The 16,916-nt window shown below is 39.8% G+C and overlaps 1 protein-coding gene across 1 annotated transcript in view; it reads right to left on the minus strand.

Moving 5' to 3' along the window:
• PHACTR4 (phosphatase and actin regulator 4) overlaps window positions 1–14,962 on the minus strand; it is a 57,385-nt gene extending 42,423 nt beyond the window's left edge. The window contains exon 1 of the mRNA XM_068967939.1: window positions 14,930–14,962. The gene's annotated coding sequence lies outside the window, so the exon portion shown is untranslated. The remainder of the gene's footprint in view (window positions 1–14,929) is intronic.
• Between the last annotated feature and the right edge of the window lie 1,954 nt (window positions 14,963–16,916).

A 16,916-nucleotide genomic window follows, 5' to 3' on the forward strand; every position in this document is an offset into this window, starting at 1 on the left:
TCTTTTTTTTAAGTTCAAGGAATACAGCATAATGATCTGATTTACATATATAGTGACCAATTACTTTTATAATCTCATGATTCTGTTTAATTTCCTTTTATGCCCATCTAACAGCATTTTAACAGCATTAGAACTCTGTAAATGGAGAACACTAATTTATGGTACTTACACTATTGTACTTGCTTTTGCCTTCAAAAAGAGGATTATTATTGGATTTAAAAAACTGTTTTAGAAAACTGCAACAAAATTACAGAAGGCAAAACTTGCCACTAATGAACAAAGCAGGCTTTGTCTGCAACAGGTCCATAACTTCCCTTGGAAATACTGCATAGTTCTGACCTTTGGGAAATAGAATTGGGAAAGCACTCAAGAAGACAGCTCTTTTCTGTACCTTTCTCTGTACCTGCAGGTAAATCAGGTCTGAGATTCCAGCTCTAGGAAAACAGTTCTTTGACCATAATTGCACCAAGAAATTATGGTGCTTTACTCTGGCAAATTGGATGTGTGTAATTTTTTGATAAAAGTTGCAACTTGAAAGTTTTTATAGTGAGGTGCAAGATAATATATTCTCTCATGGAAAAAAAACTTTAAACCTCTCAAAATTAACCAGCAAGTAGAAAGAAGGAATACATTATTGTGACAATGGGCCATTCAGAAAATAATTTTTGATTGGTATTCTACATTCAATAACAACAGAAAATCCTTTAAGGAGTTCATGACAGACCCCTACACTTTCTCCTGATTCTTGCATCACATGAAGAAAGTAATCCTGTTCCTTCTTTCTCAGAAGCATTTATTTTTAGGTCTAGATAGGTATGAGAGACGTCTGATAATTCTGATGACCAAGTAGTGACAAGTGTTCTTTCCAGTCTCATGAAGAAGTTTATTTTTAATTAGTCCATCTATTATTCATTTCTATGTTAATACTGCTACATAACTATATTAAAATTTGTCTATCTACCAATCTCCTGACATTGCTTCCAAATAACATATTATTTCTAAAGCACCTTTCCCCAAACCACTCCTATTTTCATGTCTAAGAACCAACAACAACAAATTTAAGAGCAAAATGAATCAAATACTGATGGAAAAGGAATGAAGGGAAAATATGACAATATAATATCTTTTGATTCAGCATATCCTTATACATCAATAACCTCAGATATGCAGATGACACCACCCTTATGGCAGAAAGTGAGGAGGAACTAAAAAGCCTCTTGATGAAAGTGAAAGAGGAGAGTCAAAAAGTTGGCTTAAAAGCTCAACATTCAGAAAACGAAGACCATGGCATCTGGTCCCATCACTTCATGGGAAATAGATGGGGACAGTGAAAACAGTGTCAGTGCCTTTATTTTTGGGGGTTCCAAAATCACTGCAGATGGTGACTGCAGCCATGAAATTAAAAGACGCTTACTCCTTGGAAGAAAAGTTATGACCAACCTAGATAGCATATTGAAAAGCAGAGACATTACTTTGCCGACTAAGGTCCGTCTAGTCAAGGCTGTGGTTTTTCCAGTGGTCATGTATGGATGTGAGAGTTGGACTGTGAAGAAAGCTGAGCGCCAAAAAATTGATGCTTTTGAACTGTGATGTTGGAGAAGACTCTTGCGAGTCCCTTGGACTGCAAGGAGATCCAACCAGTCCATTCTGAAGGAGTTCAGCCCTGGGATTTCTTTGGAGGGAATGATGCTGAAGCTGAAACTCCAGTACTTTGGCCACTTCATGAGAAGAGTTGACTCACTGGAAAAGACTCTGATGCTGGGAGGGATTGGGGGCAGGAGGAGAAGGGGACGACAGAGGATGAGATGGCTGGATGGCATCACTGACTTGATGGACATGAGTCTGAGTGAACTCTGGGAGTTGGTGATGGACGGGAGGCCTGGCATGCTGCGATTCATGGGGTTGCAGAGTCAGACACAACTGACTGAACTGAACTGAACTGATCCTTATACAGAGGAAAAGTGGCAAGGGGGAGAGGGCAATTAGTGAGTGAAAGGTACATGTTGGGGCCAAAAAAAAAAAGGAGCTAGGCAGGGGAAATGGAAAGGCAGAAAGAGAAGGGCAGCTCTAGACTAAATGGCTGGGTAGAATTTATTAAAATTCTTTCTGCCTAATTTAGGGATATGTGATAATTAGCTGTTTGTTTTAATATGATAACATAGTAAAGGATTCCAGTGAACATAGAAATAGCTTTTACATTGATTGAGAATTACAGAGTATTATTTGAAAGTTTTATCTCAGTAATTTTTATTTTTGGCCACAGAGCATGGCTTACAGGATCTTAGTTCCTTAACCAGTGATCGAATCCACGCCTACCCTGCAGTAGGAGCATGGAGTCTTAACCACTGGACTGCCAGGGAAGCCCCTATCTCAGTAAACCTACAGACCTCTCCTATAGATATATTTCATTTTAGGATTTTTTTTTAATATGAACTGCTGAGGAAAACTGTTTATTTCCTTGAATGGACATCACAGCATAAATTCTTAATCTGCAGAGTAAGAATTCAAATTCTCTACTGGCTCACCTGTTGTTAGAGAGAACCTACAGTAAAAATACTTGTTTTTACATAACATCTCATAAATGTGCATGTGAGTTCTCCTGCAAAGTTATTTATTTGAAAGCAGACTCTTCTTGGTTAACACCTCGATACTTCCATTATAAGCCATGGGCAGCTAACAACCTTAAAAAATGGAATATGTCTTAGACAAATTTTAAAATATGTAAAACTTTTACTTTTAATATTTTGCATTCTTTTAAGATTTACTTGTTTGTTTGTTTTTGGCTGTGCTGGGTCTTTGTTGCTGCGCAGGCTTTTCTCCCGTTGCAGCAAGCAGGGGCCACTCTAGCTGTGGTACTTGAGGTACTTGGGCTTCTCATTGTGGTGGCTTTTCTTGCTGGGGAGCATGGGGGCTCTAGGCGCTCGAGCTTCAGAAACTGCAGCTCCTGGGCTCTACAGCGCAGGCTCAACAGTTGTGGTGCATGGGCTTAGTTGCTCCGTGGAATGTGGGGTCTTCCTGGATCAGGGATTGAAGCTGTGTTTCCTGCATCGGCAGGCAGATTCTTTACCAATGAGCCACCAGGGAAGCCCAATATTATAAATTCTTAACTAGAAAGTAAACTTCTTAAAGGCACAGACAGGAATTATACCCATAGAGTCTGCCACATTCACAGTGCCTTGAAAATAATAAGATATCAATACATTCATCTGTTTATTTTTGCATCATTTGGCTTGCCAAACCCAGTACCATCAAGTTTGAAGCTTAAAACTAACTACTGTATTACAGGCCGAGAACTTTGAACAAATGACTTAGCTCTTAATTTACTTTCTACATTTATCTTTCCAAAGATTCTGGTAAAATATTCTTACCAGACACCTACCCACTGAAATGCTTTTAAAATTTCATGAAGAAACTGTTTGGTAAAAGACTTTATAGTAATGGTATAGTCCTCAAAGTCATCAATGTTGAGCCTTCAAGACCTGGTCCTGATTTGCTCAAATAGAATACATCCTGAATTCTAAATGATAGAATTATAAATGATAAAATTAAGTCTGTCCATGAAAATAGCTTGTCGTTACCTTTGAATTACATAGATAATAGGAAATAAAATCCAAAAATTAAACTCAGAATATAAAAGCCTTAGTTAGGTACCTGAGTGATCGCTATTTCTTCCTCATAGGTCTTTTTTTTTCCGGCCGCACTGTGCGTCTTGTAGGATCTCAGTTCAAGAACCAGGGATTAAACCCAGATCATAGCAGTGAAAACTCAGAACCGTAGCCACTAGGCCACCAGGGAAATCCCTACTTCAGAAATCTTTTATTAGGGTTGTTGGTAGGCAGAAAAACTGATGAATGATGAGGCCTACTTTTTTTATAGGCAGAAAAGATTATGAATTTTATCTACTGAGATGAAATTTTTTGTCTAGTATTAGATGTTAAATGAGCATTCTGCATAAATATCACCACTCATTAGTAAGTTGTACCTGCTTACCCATCTTGCTTTTCAAAGACCTTTCATTTCCATCTCATAGATAAATGCCTAGCATGATTTACATCCTGATTTATTAACAAAGAACTATCTTTGTAGTAGAAACCACAGGAAAATTTAGTGGCCCAAAAGGGAATTGACTAAATTCTGGAGAGTGGTTACCTCTGGGAGCAAAGAAGCAAAATGCTATCATAAGGGAATGTGGGCACAGAGAGAGGGGATGGGGGAAATATCTCCATTTTTAATTTTATCTCTTAAGATAAGTAGAAGCCCCAGAGGATCTTTTATATTTTCCTCTATACCCTTTTCTACCTATAAAATATTTCATTAAGAAAAACAAGTGAGCTACTGAATCGATATGGATTCAGCCCTGGTGATCATAGTAAAGTCAGTCAAGTTCTGATTTCAGTTCTAAAAATCTGTGGCTGAATCGCTTACTTTGCAACTGATGTACCCAAGTTTCAATAAAACATGAAAATTATTTTGTAGGAATTTCATCTGGCAAGTTCTCAGGGGAAAACACACCTCTAGAAATGAAATTACATTAAATCACAAGACGTATTTGGGAGTGTTACCTGTGTTCCCACACTTCATGGCTTTCTTTAAAGTCACTAACATTTTTTATTTCTGGGGGAAAAAAAAGTAGCCTGGGACTGAACATATTCTATGGTGCTTCATAAATCAAAGAGAAGGTATAAGAAGGTATAAACCTTTTTTTAAAAAAGTATAATGTCAAGAAATGATTCACAGGTTTTCCCCCACTCTGTTTACATTTAACAACCCTTTAATGAATATCCACTTAAATCTATTTTTTCCACCTTTCCATCTTCATCTTATATAAAACTGCACAATGTTAGGAAAACGAGTCTCAGTGACAGTGAACTTCCATTTCACTTATATTCTTTGAAACTGGCTACACTTACAATGATCAGCCTGATCTCCAGCTATTTCTGAGACAATAACACTTCAAATGCATAGCACTGACTTCAGAAATATTTATACCAAGTGTTGCCTTATGAGAAACGGAAACACCAGCACAATGGAAGAAGCTTGAGACTTATCTGGAAAATGTACAACTGAGTCTAAAACATTAACTTAAATCTTAAAAATGGTCCTGTTGGGAATTCCCCAGCAGTCCAGTGGTTAGGATTCTGTCCACTGTAGGGGGCACAGTGGAACTGGTTCGGGAACTAAGATCCCTCATGCCATGGCCAGAAAAACAAATCAAACCAAAACAAAACATGTCCTGTTTACAGAAGTCAACAATTCTAGTTCTATACCACTGTATATATCAACAGTTCAAGTCCTGTAAAACAGCAGTAAAATACCACTGATTTCTAAACAACCATGAGTTCTTATAGCACTTATTTTCTGCAAGGGTAAGAAATTAACAGATGGTTTCCTAGCAATATTATCTTAAAAGTCCAAAAGGATCAAGTAAAACAAAACTATGAGTTGTAAATTAATATAACTGAATGAAAAATTAACATATTTTTAATTTATTCTTCACAAAGTGATTAAACATCCTAAAGTTAAAAACATCAAAATCCTCACACTCAAATTCCTATAAAATATTCAACTTCACCTGTAAACCTGCCTTGCCTCTGTCAAGAGTTTGTTTTATTGCCTTCTATTACTCACCAACTCCATCTGGATTTACCGGTCTGGAGATGTCAGCTTGCCCCATGATTATGTTGTCTGAAGTGTCTCACAACAGCAAATTGTCCCGGACCAAAGCAAACTTTTCTTAAATGATAAATCCACATAAGGAGGGGTCGTGCACTCCTCTCTCAGTGTCACCGCCAGACATCAGAACACGGCACCAGGTCAGTTAATCTGCGGGAGTTTCTGTTTCCCTGTATCCCGCCCGGACCAGGCACTGGTGGTTCTCACAAATATGTCTTCACGATGGCTCTCTTCACACAGGAATGCCTGTCATTCCAGAGTGCACACTGTGAAGAGCTCCAGGGCAGGAAGGGGAGGAGACTGCCAACCACATTCTAGTTGCTGAGAGGCACAGCCCTGAAAGTCCACACCTACTTTTTCTGACACTGAGCTGGGTTACAACTTTCCAGACTCCCAGTCACGAAGCGAGACTACCAAAGACTTCAATTTAATTTTAATTTAATCACACAAAAAACATCAGGGTTATGCATAAGCAGGCTGATGAGAGCAGAAGTCCATTCAAAGGTATGTTCTAGACACAGGCTTGCCTCAAAATCAGACCATTCAGACCATTCTGACTGCTTGCCCTAAAACTGTATCTCCTACCTGTGAGAGCATACTCAGAGCAGAATGAGATTTGTGTACTGGGAATTAATAACATTAGAGACAATATTTTAGAACTAAGTAGACTTTTTCTAAAAATAAAAAGAAATATATCTGAAAATCTGGCTCACTAAAATAGTAAAACTGAAATAAACATTTGTAAGATATTATGTAATACTTCAGGTTTCCCTAGTGATTCAATGGTGAAGAATCCACCTGTCAATGCAGAAGATGTGGGTTTGATCTCTGGGTTGAGAAGATCTCTTGGAGAAGGCAACTCACTCCAGTATTCTTGCCTGGAAAATCCCAGGACAGAGGAGCCTGGAGGGCTTAAAGTTCATGGGGTCGCAAAAGAGTCAGACATGACTTAGCAACTGAACAACAACAACTTGTAGTACTTTTCTTCCTGTTTAAATTCAATAATAATATTGAGGAATCAAGATTGCTGGGAGAAATATCAATAACCTCAGATATGCAGATGACACCACCCTTATGCCAGAAAGTGAAGAGGAACTAAAAAGCCTCTTGATGAAAGTGAAAGAGGAGTGCGAAAAAGTTGGCTGAAAAGCTCAACATTCAGAACACGAAGATCATGGCATCTGGTCCCATCACTTCATGGGAAATAGATGGGGAAACAGTGAAAACAGTGTCAGTGCCTTTATTTTTTTGGGCTCCAAAATCACTGCAGATGGTGACTGCAGCCATGAAATTAAAAGACGCTTACTTCTTGGAAGGAAAGTTATGACCAATCTAGATAGCATATTAAAAAGCAGAGACATTACTTTGCCAACAAAGGTCCGTCTAGTCAAGGATATGGTTTTTCCAGTGGTCATGTATGGGTGTGAGAGTTGGATTGCGAAGAAAGCTGAGCGCCAAAGAATTGATGCTTTTGAACTGTGATGTTGGTGAAGACTCTTGAGAGTCCCTTGGACTGCAAGGAGATCCAACCAGTCCATTCTAAAGGAGAACAGCCCTGGGATTTCTTTGGAAGGAATGATGCTAAAGCTGAAACTCCAGTACTTTGACCACCTCATGCAAAGAGTTGACTCACTGGAAAAGACTCTGATGCTGGGAGGGATTAAAGGTGGAGGAGAAGGGGACGACAGAGGATGAGATGGCTGGATGGCATCACTGACTTGATGGATATGAGTTTGAGTAAACTCTGGGAGTTGGTGATGGACAGGGAGGCCTGGCGTGCTGCGATTCATGGGGTCACAAAGAGTCGGACGCGACTGAGTGACTGAACTGAATAATTTTGAGCACTATATTAAGGAGCTTTACCTGTCTATATCCTTTAATTATCACCACAACTAAACAGGAATTGTGAAGAATGTATTATTTATCTTATTATCAGATAAGAATACTAAAGCTAGTGAGGTCAAATCCTGTGTTTGTCAAAGCCCTAATATTCCTTTAACAAAAGACAGTTACCCCTGAAAATGAGCTTTTAGCTTAAATCTTTGTTCTGCAAACTCAGATTCCAGGAAGATTTCTAGTATTTGGATTTTTCCCTTTGCCTTTCATTAGCACTGCTCTTCTTTCCCCATTATCTTATCTCTATTATCTGGTTTTGTTTTTTTTTTTAAATTTTGTGGCCATGCTTCCTAGCATGAGGATCTTAGTCCCCCCACCAGGGATTGAACCTATGCCCCCGTGGTGGAAATGTGGTGTCTTAACCACTGGACCTTCAAAAAATTCCCTCTATTATCTGCTCTTGATTAAATAGCAAAGGTAAGGAATAAGAGGCTGCCCTCGTAGCTCAATTGGTAAAAGAATCTGCCTGCAATGCAGGAGACCTGGGTTTGATTCCTGGGTTAGAGAAGATCTCCTAGAGAAGGATATGACAACCCACTCCAGTATTTTTGCCTGGAGAATCCCATGAACAGAGGAGTCTGGCAGACTACAGTCCCTGGGGTTGCAAGAGTTGGACACAACTCAGTGACTAAACCACCACCAAGGAATAAGAAAATGACAATGCTAAGGCATCAGTAAGAAAAAAATGTGTACACTTGGACAAAAACTAGTTGTTAGTAATAGTAGTAAAAAAAAAATGATATTGACCTTTAAAATTGGAAAGAATTAAAGGAAAAATACATTGAAATTTTACATTGAAAGAATGCTCCAACCTAAGAAATGTCAAATACCTTCAAAGCTGGCCCTTACATTTATTAGCCTAAAAGAACACCATGTGCAATAGCACCTCTGACTACTGGAAAATGCAGAAGGAAAAGGTGGGAAAAACATTCCCCAGCACCTAGTAGACGCTCAACATATCATCATCATCATCATCATGAAGAAAACACAGTATATAGTTTAAGAAGATGAGCTTTGGAGGCAGACTACCATTTTAATTCCAGCTCTATTACAGGGTGTGAACACTAGGCAAGTTACTTTATCTCCCTGGGCCTCAGTTACCTAATCTGTAAAGTGGGCATAACAATACTTAGCAGTACAAGGCAGTAGTAAGGATTAAATGACACAAACAGAAATAAAGCACTTTATAATGTGTCTGGTTCATGGGAAGCTCTCAGTAAATGCAAGCAATACTCATCATTGTTGTTACAGTGAAAAAACAAGTCAAAAAAGGAAAGCTTAGGCCAGAAAACCCAGCCATTACCAAAAAGTTAGTCAGAAACGGAAGAGGATGACATTTCTGTACCATGAATCCAGAGAGCAAACTGGAAGAAGCAGGCCAAGGAGGAAGTCTGAACACAATCAGGGTTGGTGCACAGAAACATTAAGCAGATGAACAGCCCAGACGTGTGGACTATCATGAATTAGTTCAAAACAGGCACATTAAACACACACACACACACATACACAGAGCCTGGAAACTGCTACAGAATCTAGTCATGCTGACAGAACCATACAAGAACAGAACAGACAGGGAGTTTCTAAATGGCCCAGTGATTAAGAATCTACCTGGCAATGCAGGGGACATGGGCTCAATCCCTGGGTCAGGGAAGATCTCACATGCCACAGAGCAACAAAGCCCGCAGGCTGCAAATACTGAGTTTGTGCTCTAGGGCTCCACAAGAGAAGCCGCTGCAGTGAGGAGCCCAAGCACCTCAGGAAGAGTAGCCCTCGCCCACCTCAACTAGAGAAATCCTGTATGCAGCAACAAAAACCCAGCATAGCCAAAAATAATTTTCTTTAAAAAAGAGTAGAACAGATAGATTTAAGGATCCTTATCTCATATGGCTACTGTTTACCATCTGCCAAATTTAAATGCCCAGCTTGACTTGGCTCACTGCTAATCTTGAGTATTTGAAAATAGTAATAAATCCAAGGCCTCCAAGGTGGCTCAGAGAACAAGAATCTGCCTGCCAGTGCCGGAGCTTCAGGAGACTCGGATTTGATTCCTGGATTGGGAAGATCTCCTAGAGGAGGAAATGGCAACCCACTCCAGTATTCTTGTGGGGATAACCCCATGGACAGAGGAGACTGGAGGGCTACAGTCCACGGGGTCGCCAAGAGTCAGACGTGACTGAGTGACTGAGCATGCATGCACAATAAACAAAAGATTAAATAAAGAATCTTAGTGATCATCTGGCTCAATCTCCTACTCTCTATAAAAGAAAGACTGAAGGTTCAAGAGGTTAAATGCTTTGCTCAGAGACAGCACTAAAACCCAAGTCTCCTGATTCTAACTCCAGGACTCACTTTGGTTCTTGTAAAAATGGCTAAGGATATATTTATTTCCTAAAAACAAAAATACCAAACCAGACTGGGAAAGGAGTATGTCAAAGCTGTATATTGTCACCCTGCTTATTTAACTTATATGTAGAGTACATCATGCAAAATGCCAGGCTGGATGAAGCACAAGCTGGAATCAAGATTGCCAGCAGAAATATCAATAACTTCAGATATGCAGATGACACCACCCTTCAGGCAGAAAGCGAAGAGGAACTAAAGAATCTATTGATGAAAGTGAAAGAGGAGAGTGAAAAAGTTGGCTTAAAACTCAACATTCAAAAAGCAAAGATGATGGCATCTGGTCCCATCACTTCATGGCAAATAGATGGGGAAACAATGGAAGCAGTGACAGACTTTATTTTCTTGGTCTCCAAAATCACTATGGATGGTGACTGCAGCCATGAAAGTAAAAGACGCTTGCTCCTTGGGAGAAAAGCTATGAAAAACCTAGACAGCATATTAAAAAGCAGAGACATTACTTTGCCGACAAAGGTCTGTCTAGTCAAAGCTATGGTATGGTTTTTCCAGTAGTCATGTATGGATATGAGAGTTGGACCATAAAGAAAGCCGAGTACCAAAGAAATGATGTTTTTGAAATGTGGTGTTGGAGAAGACTCTTGAGAGTCCCTTGGACAGCAAGGAGATCAAACCAGTCCATCCTAAAGGAAATAAACCCTGAATATTCATTGGCAGGACTGATGCTAAAGCTGATACTCCAGTACTTTGGCCACCTGATGGGAAGAACTGACTTACTGGAAAAGACCCTGATGCTAGGGCAGGAGGAGAAGGGGACAACAGAGGATGAGATGGTTGGATGGCATCACTGACTCACTGGACACGAGTTTGAGCAAGCTCCGGGAGTTGGTGATGCACAGGGAAGCCTGGCCTGCTGCAGTCTGTGATGTTGCAAAGAGTCGAACACAACTGAGCGACTGTACTGAACTGATGTACCAAACCAACAAATGTTCCCTAACCAGCATGTCTCAGTTTCATTCTAACAATCAATATTTATGTTAAGGTTTTTTTTTTTTTTTTAATGTGGACCCTTTTTAAAGTCTTTATTGAATTTGTTACAATATTGATTTTATGCTTTGGTTTTGTGGTGGTAAGGCATGTGGGATCCCAGCTCCCTGACCAGGGATCAAACCTGTACCCCTTGCATTGGAAAGCAAAGTCTTAATCCCTAGAGAGCTAGAGAGTCTTCAATATTTACTCTGTAACAACAAAAGTAGACAAGTGGGGAAAGGGGAAGATATTGGCCCCCTGATGGCTTTAAAACTTAACAATAAGGCCTTGAGTTCATTCTAGCTTTCCATGCGTTATATTTTAGAAATACAAAGGCAACTCTTACTTCAACTTTGTAGAAGTAGGCAACTCTCTCTTAAGAGTCACCTAATAAGCTTCTCTTGTAGTTCAGTTGGTAAAGAATCTGCCTGCAGTGCAGGAGACCTGGGTTCGATCCCTGCGTTGGGAAGATCTCCTGGAGAAGGAAATAGCAACCCACTCAAGTATCCTTGCATGGAAAATTTTCATGGACAGAGGAGCCTGGTGGGCTGCAGTCCATGGGGTCGCAAAGAGTCGGGTACGACTGAGCGACTAACACTTACTTAATAAGATACTTTTAGAATACTTTTCTTCCACAGATTATTGCCTCAAGGAATGGGACAGGTTGTTGACTTAAATTTGTGAATCTCTTCCAATTTTACTTAGGGAAAGAGCAAAAGAGGCCTTATGAAGTTTAGTACACAAAGGAATCTCAGCTACAGTTTAGATTTGAGTGTGTGCGCGCTGTCACTCAGTCGTATCCAACTCTTTGCAACCCCATGGACTGTCGCCCTCAGTTCCTCTGCCCATGAGATTTCCCGGGCAAGAATACTGGAGTGGGCTGCCATTTCCTCCTCCAGGGGATCTTCCTGACCCAGAAATAGAACCTGTGTCTCCTGCATTGTCAGGCGGATTCTTTACCACTGAGCCACCTCGGAAACCCCACAGCTTAGATTTACAGAGAAACTGAAGCCCTCTAACCAGTCTCACTGTATTGAAGAACTGTTTCTAAGCAAACAAGGGTGAGCACTCAAAACCTTTAGTGACGTTTACAACAGGTTCAATTCCTGCTGGCCAGCACATCAGACAATAATGTGACAACATGCTTTATATTTTCAACAGTTTACAAGATCAATCAAAAAGGTGTAATGCTTCCATATAAATTCTATTACCTAGGAGAGTGAGCTTTTCACTATTTCAATCACATTTCCCTCAGCTTAATTCAGTATACCACTTTCTTAAGTTTGAGATGTCTCAAGAAGGAACTTCAGTGAGAGACTGGGAAGAAATCACTTTCCTCTGGGAAAGGTTCACGGAGAGAAATTAACAGCTCAAACAGACACATATTCAAATGAAAGGCTAATTTTCAACTTCTGGATATATAATTGAGGGAGGGAGCAGCTTTCTATTCTTATTCCACCACCTAATTCTATCTACTCTGGCTGGCTCTGAACAGGACGTTAGTTCAGTTCAGTTGCTCAGTCATGTCCAACTCTTCGAGACCCCATGGACTGCAGCACGCCAGGCCTCCCTGTCCATCACCAGCTGCAGGAGTTTACCCAAACCTATGTCCATTGGGTCAGTGATTCCATCCAACCACCTCATCCTCTGTCGTCCCCTTCTCTCACCTTCAATCTTTCCCAGCATCAGGGTCTTTTCAAATGAGTCAGCTCTTCACATCAGGTGGCCAAAGTATTGGAGTTTCAGCTTCAAACATCAGTCAGAACAGGAGATAACATCCTACAATAACCTATATCTCAAATTCCAAGTGGAAATTAGAAAGCTCTGTGAGTTACTTGTAAACTTGTTTCATTGTCTCATCTATTTGTATAAACCTCTCCCTTGGTTTGGAATTTCTTTTCCTTATCCACCTAGGGAGCTCCTACTCATCCTTTAAGAATTGGTTCAAATGTTGCTTCCACTGTTACAAGCCTTTTCTTAGTTACTCAAGCAGAATTCAAAGACTTACTGATCACTGATTATGTGCCCAGCAATGTGTTGGAACTAAAAACAATAGTTTTTTGTCCTTAAGGTGCTTACAGTTCAAAGAAATAGGATCTACAATAGAGCATGATAAGTACCTAGGTGCTACACAAACACATACTAGTGGATGTGGAGGTATCTAATTTCTCCTCAGTGATCAGAGAAAATATCATGAATTAAGTGACTTCTAAAATCTGAGTCAGTCATAGAAGTAACAGAGGTGAGAAAAATATCAAGGCAGCAAGAGATAACACTGGAAGAGTAAACAGCCAACTACGACTGATCATGCCAGATATATCACCCTAAATTTGCCAACAAAGGTCTGTATAGTCAAAACTATGGTTTCTCCAGTTGTCATGTATGGATGTGACAGTTGGACCATAAAGAAGGCTGAGTGCCAAAGAATGGATGCTTTCTAAGTGTGGTGCTGAAGAAGACTCTTGAGAGTCCCTTGGATAGCAAGGAGATCAAACCAGTCAATCCTAAAGGAAATCAACCCTGAATATTCATTGGAAGGACTGATGCTGAAGCTAAAGCTCCAATACTTTGGCCACCTGACCTGAAGAGCTGACTCACTGGAAAAGATCCTGATGCTGGGAAAGACTGAGGGCAGGAGGAAAAGGGGTTGACAGAGGATGAGATGGCTGGATGGTTTCACCAACTCAATGGACATAGTTTGAGCAAATTCCAGGAGGTAGTGAAGGACAGGGAAGCCTGGTACGCTGCAGTCCATGAGGTTGCAAAGAATGAGAAACAACTTAGCAACTGAACAACAACTACCACAAAAGACAAACTGCAATGATCTTCAGACTTCTCTACTGAGCAGGAACCATGATGTATTTATACTGAAACCCTCAATGCCTGGCACAACTTAGTGCACAGTAGACATGCAAAAAGTATTTATTGATCTTCAGTACAATGGAAGAAACAGCATTCCTCAACTTTAAGCTTTGCTCACTGAATGAAAAGTTCATTAGGTGTTTTCTATAAGATGGCTCTGCTGCTGCTGCTGCTAATTCGCTTCAGTCGTGTCCGACTCTGTGCGACCCCATAGACGGCAGCCCACCAGGCTCCCCTGTCCCCGGGATTCTCCAGGCAAGAACACTGGAGTGGGTTGCCATTTCCTTCTCCAATGCATGAAAGTGAAAAGTGAAAGTGAAGTTGCTCAGTCCTGTCCGACTCCTAGCGACCCCATGGACTGCAGCCCACCAGGCTCCTCCGTCCATGGGGTTTTCCAGGCAAGAGTACTGGAGTACGGGTGCCATTGCCTTCTCCAAGATGGCTCTAGTAGCACTCAATTGTCTTTAACTTCACTGGAAACAATTTTGTTGGCTTGCACTGTGACAGCTGTTAAATCAGTATGCATTAAAAAAAATCGGAATTGGTGAATTTTAGTGTAGCCATTTTAATATTAAAAATGGAATAAAAAACAATATTTTAACATATTACGCTTTATTATTTCAAGAAAGGTAAAAATGTAACTGAAATGCAAAAAGAGATTTGTGCAGTATGTAGAATGTGCTGTGACTGACTGAATGTGTCAAAAGTGGTTTGGGAAGTTTTGTGCTGGAGATTTCTCCTTGGACAATGTTCCAAGGTCAGGTAGACGAGTTGAAGTTGTCAGCAATCAAACTGAGATGTGACTTGAGAACAATTAATGCTATACCAGGTGAAGGATACCTGACATACTCAAAATATCCAAATCAACCACTGAAAAGTCATTTGCACCAGCTTGATTATGTCAATCAATTTGACATTTGGGTTCCACAGAAGTTAAACAAACAAAAAAAAACCTTCTTGATTGTATTTTGGCATGTGATTATCCACTTAAATGTAATGAAAATGTTCCCTATTTAAAACAAATGAGGAGGGGTGATGAAAAGTGAATACTGCACAATAATGTAGAATGGAAGAGATCGTGGGGCAAGTGAAATGAACCAACATCACCCACACTGAAGGCTGGTCTTTTTCCAAAGAAGGTGATGCTGCGTATATAATGAGATTGACAGGGAGTCCTCTATTATGAGCTCCTTCCAGAAGACCAAACGATTAACTACGACAAGTACTGCTCCCAATCAGATCAAATGAAAGTAGCACTCGATGAAAAGCATCTGGAATTAAATCAACAGAAAACGTGCAATCTTCCATCAGAATAACGCAAGACCATGTTTCTTTGATGACTAGGCAAAAATTGTTACAGCTTAGCTGGGAAGTTCTGATTTATCTAGACATTGCACCTTCGGACATCCATTTATACCAATCTTTACAAAATTCTCTAAATGGAAGAAATTTCAGTTCCCTGGAAGACTGTAAAAGGCACCTGGAAAAGTTCTTTGCTCAGAAAGACAAAAAGTTTTGAGAAGATCGAATTATAAGGTTGCCTGAAAAATAGTAGAAGGCAGTGGAACAAAATGGTGAACATGTTGTTCAATAAAGTTCTTGGTGAAAATGAGAAATGTGTCTTTTAGTTTCACCTTAAAACCAAAGGAACTTTTGGCCAACCCCATAGTAACAAAAGGCAGTTAAGGTGAAAAGTATCACAGATGTAGTATGAAATAAATATAAAGACCACAGACTAATTCATCATTCTAAACAATCTTGAGAACTGCTGTGAAACTCTCAATTCCATGGGGGGCGGAAAATGGCATCTTAGGATGGTTTTTGAGAATTCACTGCTTTGCAAGTGGTAACAACTTTCAAAGAAGACAAACGTGTCAGGTAATGTTTACATAGATCCTCATATAATCACAACTGCTAGGCTCACGCAGAAAGCACATCTACTTCAAGTGAACTAACTGAAAGAACAGGCTGAAAGACACAGGCTAAAGTTAAGGGGTACTGCCATCCTTGACTCCCAGTAACACTGCTTTCTTTCTGTGGCTCACTCATTGGAGGCATAAAATGAACACCCTGGCCACCTATTCTACATCAAATATGGCAACTGTTGTCCCTTGCCTGCCCCCACTTCCAGAAGGCTGCATGGCTTACCAGAGAGAAAAGCAAGGTTTTGGAATTATATATATGTAACTGTGGAAAATTTCAGCTTTTCCATTTACTGATTAAGAGACTCTGAACAAGTTACTCAACTTATATGATATAGAGATAATTACGCAGAGTTTTTGTGAGGATTAAATAAGAGAAATTTCTAAATTATAGTCTGATGATTGAAGGTGCTTAATATATTTGGCTTCTTCTTGCCCCACTTAAGATTCTTTACTTATTTCAATGACCCCACAATGTTTACATTTAAGCATCAGTTTCTTATAAAATGGGAGAGGTTCTGACGTGCTTCTACATCACCAAGGCTATATATATGACGTGAAGAAATGTAATGTTTACAAGCCTACAGTATGTTGGACTGTGTTTATGGGAAAAAGAAACTGAAATTATGCCAGCAGGACTGCTTTCAGATCCATGGAACAAAAGACCTCAGGCTAGGGAATGGGAGCTATTGAAATTCTTTTTGTTTTCTCTTAAAGCTTTTTTTTTTTTTTCAAAGACAGTAAGTACTTAAGGGTGCCCTAGTGGTCAGAAGATGTTTCTAGATTTGAGGAGTTAGTTATAAAAATTATAGTGAACAGAAAGTTTCAGTTAAGAAAGACAAAGGGTTTCTCTGCCTAGGTAGACTAGGTAGGTCTTCACAGCACAGTAGAGTCAGCGGGAAAGGTAAGCCTAGATGAAAATGAGAATTAGCTGAATGGAAATGAGCGGATGTGGAAAAAAATAATTGAGGAAAAAGATTCACAGGTTGTGTGGATGAGGGAAAAAGGGAAATGAGAAGAGGATAAAAATGACATTGATGAAACTTTAACCCACTATGTGACATCAGGTATTTGGATCAAATTATTGCCAAGCTTCCTTCGAGTTCTGAAATTCTACAGCAGAGTTAAAAATGACTTAACCAATTCAGTGTTCTGTTTCAAATAATGGTCCCAAGA

The sequence above is a fragment of the Capricornis sumatraensis genome, chromosome 3, assembly GCF_032405125.1.
Source record: "Capricornis sumatraensis isolate serow.1 chromosome 3, serow.2, whole genome shotgun sequence".
Taxonomy (NCBI): domain Eukaryota; kingdom Metazoa; phylum Chordata; class Mammalia; order Artiodactyla; family Bovidae; genus Capricornis; species Capricornis sumatraensis.